The sequence below is a fragment of the Pseudophryne corroboree genome, chromosome 3, assembly GCF_028390025.1.
Source record: "Pseudophryne corroboree isolate aPseCor3 chromosome 3, aPseCor3.hap2, whole genome shotgun sequence".
Lineage (NCBI taxonomy): Eukaryota > Metazoa > Chordata > Amphibia > Anura > Myobatrachidae > Pseudophryne > Pseudophryne corroboree.
The window spans coordinates 626,785,163-626,790,624 of record NC_086446.1 but is presented as its reverse complement, the minus strand read 5'-3'; the positions used below and the strand labels follow the sequence as shown (position 1 = coordinate 626,790,624).

General features: G+C 45.5%; 1 pseudogene; it reads right to left on the bottom strand.

Moving 5' to 3' along the window:
- Nucleotides 1–1,239: 1,239 nt before the first annotated feature.
- Nucleotides 1,240–4,465, bottom strand: LOC135057360 (uncharacterized protein K02A2.6-like; annotated as a pseudogene).
- Nucleotides 4,466–5,462: the final 997 nt, after the last annotated feature.

Here is a 5,462-nt window from a genome sequence, read left to right as displayed (position 1 = left end):
AATGGATGTGTCATTGTTGACAAACCTAATGTAAACCATAGACCATAGGGAATCACACAATGCAGATAAAAGTAAAAGTAGTCCTGAGCAAGCAGTGATCACATATCAGAGACATGAGGCACAAGTAACCATCCATTCTCCTCCTATAAAAGGAAACCATGCTGATCTATCAGGGAAGTTTAGAATGGCTTTTATTTGCTATAAATCATTCTAAATAACACCCCCCCCCCCCCTCCCCCCCCCCCCCCCCCCCCCCCCCCCCCCAGGAGACCAGAGCTGTGTGTACATGGACTATGGATGACAAGCTTCCAGGCACCAGTCATGGCGCTGCTGTCTGCCATGTCCCCAGCATCAGATGCTGCATGGCAACCAGCATGGCACTGCATAGAGCTCCCGACCACCCGCCGGACTTGCGGTACGGGAGGTTTGCCATGCTGTAAATGGGTGCCGGGTTGGCTGACCTGGCTTACCCATTTACACCGTCTCCTACCCCGGATCTTACCCGTGTGCAACTCTGCTTGCAAGCCGGGTTGGATTCCCGGGAAAATGGACCCGGGGTTTAGGAGAAGGACCCTTTTATACCGCCTGCAGTCCTGGGATTTTGCGTGCTCCCGTGCAAAATCCCGGGGATATTTCAGGCGTGTAAAAGGGGAATAACTTATAACTTAACCACATCTGTGGCTGAGGTTCATTTTTTTTCGTTAAGGAAGCTGTAAATGCTTCTTACTCTACATGCTCAGTGACCACTGGATGCTACTCTGCTCTGCAAATGGAAAGCATTTGCTTTATATCAGTCTCCAATCCTCCAGTCAATAAGACATAAATATAGGGATGGCATTTGTAAGGTCACCATTTTTGAATGTCTTCCTGTAACCATACGGTAGTTTGTTAATCATTTGAAGATTTTAACCATTGATGGTGTGCTTGTGCGCATCAAAACCCACATGGAATCTCCATTAGACCTGTTAAATCTGTTACTTATATTTCAATAAGAGTATTTAATGTAACCTGTACACAGGGAGTGTTGGATGCTTCTTTACTGGAGAAGAACAGGAAACTAAAGAACACAGAAATAGATTCATACACCAACTAATACAAATACAAAATAAGATCCGTTGTAACCTTCCACCAGAACACATATACAGCAATGGGAACTATATACACCACACTCCTCCCAACTAAGATAAATGTAGACATGAAAATGTTAGCACTAAGCAATGTATATGTTACCCCAGAAGGCTACAAATCAAGCCTTTGAGGTGCCTTACGAACTCTGTCTGGATACCGATGTTTAACTCCCAGAGTGACTGGCTGCTCCACAGAAATCACACTAGAAGGTTCAGGATCAGTTGTTACTAAGGGAACCTCATGCTCAGGTGACTCCATAGCAGATTTGGGAACAGTCTCTGTATCTGACACAGAGGGGTACATTTCCTCCACAGTGTCAGGAACAGTCTCTGTAGCAGTTCCAGAGGGGTATAAATAAACCCCCACATCACTGGCTTGGCTATGTCCAGCTGCCAACGCAAAGTCAGTTTGCCTCCAAGCCTCAATTATTTGATCAATGTGGCGATGCCACAATTCTCCAACTTCAATGACGTACATCAGAGGGCCAGGTTTGGAAGAAATTATTCCCAGTTGCCATTTGTCTCCTCTGTAATCACGAACCAGAACCTCTTGGCCAATGTGGAAGAACCGAGTAGATGTCTGATAAACTGATTGAAACTGTTTGTTATGTACCTTCCGCCTTACATCCGGTTTTATCAAGTCCCACTGAGACTGTAAGTTCCGTTGCATAAATAGCACCGCAGGAGGCTGACTGGTAGTGGAGTGCTCAGTCCTACGATATATAAACAAGAAGTTGTCAATCTTGTGTTGCAAAGGTAGATGTTCATGGTGCATGGACTTGATAGCTTTTTTGAATGTTTGGACAAATCTCTCAGCCAAACCGTTAGTGGCTGGATGGTGTGGAGCTGATGTAAAATGTTTAATTCCATTGTCTTGCATGAACTTTTTGAATTCCATGGACACAAACTGTGGTCCATTGTCACTGCACACTTGCTCCGGTAGACCATTTCTAGCAAAGATGGTTTGCAGCACAGCAATTGTTTTCTCAGAAGTAGTGGATTTCATCTTTATTACCTCTGGCCATTTTGAATGAGCGTCCACTGCAATAAGAAACATACAATCCATGAATGGACCAGCAAAGTCAATATGTACCCACTGCCATGGAGATGAAGGCCATTCCCAGGGGTGTAACGGGGCTAAAGGTGGTGCATTTTGAACTCTTTGACATCCTTCACACCCTTTTGTCAAAGTTTCAATTTGACCATCGATTCCTGGCCACCACACATAGCTTCTAGCAAGATTCTTAATTTTTACTGTGCCTAGATGACCCTCATGCAAATTTTTCAAAACTCTGTTTTGCAGTTTAGGTGGTATTACCACTCGTGACCCACACAATAGAGTTCCTTGACAGACAGAAAGCTGATCTCTCCTGCCCGAAAACCCGTATATTGAGCATCGACATGTTTAGGCCAACCTTTGAGAGTTAAGTCCATTACTTTTGATAGTACCGGGTCTTTCCTTGTTTCCCGATTGATTGTGGCATTGGTAATAGGTAGCTGTTCCATCAACATATTGTGATACACTTCCAGGGGGTCTCCATCACTGTCCTCCTCACTTTGGGGCAAGGTAGAACGTGACAGACATTCAGCGTTGCCATATAGTTTAGTTCCTTTAAACTCGATGTCATATGTATGAGCACCCAGGAATAATGACCAACGTTGAAGCCGAGCTGCAGTCATGGCTGGGACTCCCTTGTGGGGGTTAAAAATTGATACCAGTGGTTGATGATCCGTAATTAATGTAAACCTTTGCCCATACAAAAATTGATGAAATTTCTTCACTTCCCATACTAAACTTAAGGCCTCTCAGTCAATTTGCGCATAATTCTTCTCTGCCACTGTCAAAGACCGTGAAGCAAACGCTATTGGCTTCTCGCTACCATCTCTCAGTTGATGTGATAACACTGCTCCAATGCCGTACGGTGACGCATCACACGCCAGCCTGATGGGTAGTTTCAGATCAAAATGAGTAAGGACTTTATCAGATGTAATCAATCTTTTTGTTTCTGAGAATGCTTTCTCATAGTCTTTTGTCCACTTCCATCGTGCATTTTTCTGTAGTAGGGCATTTAGCGGGTGTATTACTGTGGAGAGGTCTGGTAAACTAAGAACTTGTGATAATAATTAACTAGGCCCAGGTAAGATCTCAGTTGTGACACAGACTGTGGCTGGGGTGCTTGTAGTACTGCCTCAATTTTATCATTTAATTTGTGCAGGCCTTCTCTATCAATCACATGTCCACAATAGGAAATGCTTTCTTGGAAAAATGCACATTTATCTTTATTTACTCTGAGTCCATATTCCTGTAGTCGGGTTAATACTTTTTCCAAATTATTTAAATGGTCCACATCATCTTTGCCTGTTACAATTATATCATCCAGGTAACATTGCGTACCTGGTATTCCTTGTAGGACTTGATCCATTGCTCTCTGCCATAATGCTGGGGCAGAAGAAAGTCCAAACACCAGACGGTTATATTGTAATAAACCTTTGTGAGTATTGATGGTTAAATATTTCTTAGATGCCTCCTCAATTTCCATTTGCAAGTACGCTTGAGCTAGGTCAATTTTGGAGAAGCGGTCGCCCCCTGAGAGAGCTGCAAAGATGTCCTCTATTTTAGGCAAAGGATACTGCACAGTCCGTAGTACTGGATTTATTGTCATTTTGAAATCTCCGCAAATACGGATACTTCCCATTTTGTCTTTCTTTACTATCGGAACTATGGGCGTAGCCCATTCACTCCATTCCACTGGGGAGAGTATACCAGAGTCTTCCAGTTTCCGTAGTTCCTCCTCAACCGCTGGTCGGATGGCATAAGGTACTGTGCGAGCTTTACAAAATTTTGGAACGGCATGTGGATCCAACTCTATACTGGCCTTAATGTCCTTTAACGTGCCTATCCCTGGTTGGAAAATGGGTTGTGCGGCAGCTAACAATTTAGAAAGTTCCTTAATAGCTGCGTCATTGTTAGATACATCAGATGCAGTAGATTGTGACCTGTGAATGGAATGCCAGTCAAGTTGGATTTTCCTTATCCATTCGCGGCCCAATAATGCCGGTCCACCATGTGAAAGTATATACAAATACAGCTTATGGGTATTGCCTTTGTATTTCACATAAACTTTTATTTTTCCCAATGGGGACACCAGTTCACCCGTATATGTGCGGAGTGTTACGGATGTTTTCTTTAAAGGAATAGCAGCAAACAGACGTTTGTAATCACTTGCATTTAGCACTGACAGAGCAGAGCCTGTGTCTAATTCCATTTTTAAGTCAATACCTGCTACTTCCAAAGTGACCCAAATCACTTGACGCTCTTTTGCTGTCATAGAGTGCATCTCTAGGCTGCATAACCCTTTTTCTGTACCAGTACTATCAGTAGAGTCTGATTAATTGTTGGCTTCTTTATGCACCTGGGATGTTGTATGTTTTCTCCCGGGGACTTTGGATACTTGCGAGCGGTTTGGTGTTTTCCCTGACTGGCACACCCTTTCAATATGTCCTCTTTTCTTACATTTTCCACACACTTTGTCTTTAAACCAGCACTGACTGGCATCATGTGAGGACTTCCCACAGCAAACACAGGACTGTCTCTGATACCAATTAACTGGATTGGGAGTACATTCTGGTGCCTTTTGCTGCAATTCTGATGCATCCCTGGTTGCAGTCTCCAGTGAAATAGCTATGGCCAGTGCTCGCTCTAAGGTCAGGTCAGGCTCAGCCAGCAATTTCTTTTGTGTACTTGCACTTTTCATCCCACAAACTAAACGGTCTCTTAGAGCAGGGCCGGCTCCAGGCATGTTCCAATAGAGCGGCCGAACAGGGCACCGCACTTTATGGGCGCAGCTAGCTCTGGCCGCCATATTGGAGCCTGGAGCCGTCCCTACAGCTTCGCTTCAACACTGCAGTGTCTGTCGTGCACTACATGCAAAGCCCGGCGCCGGCCCGTGAGCCAACCAGAGCTCGCGGTCCGGCAGCTGAGGCTGATTGGCTGCCGGACCGCGAGCTTTGATTGGCTTGCAGACCAGCGCCTAGGATGAGAGTCCGGCGGCGGCGGCTGCAGCAGTAATCCAATTCATACACGCGCCGCCACTTAGCATAATTTATTAGTACTCCGGCTTATTATAATTACCGCGGGTGTGAGGCAAATACACCGGATTCTGGGTAGCTATAGAAGGCAGAGGAGGCTGGCAGCGGGCAACAGCCCTCACCCAGCCAGCTGTGGAGGGGGAAGCTGCCCAGCCAGTCAGGGGGTGAGGGCTCACGGGGCCCCTCCGGGCTCTCCTCAGGTGCGATGGGGCTGCCCGCCCTGAACAATGAGAGCGGCTCCTGGAT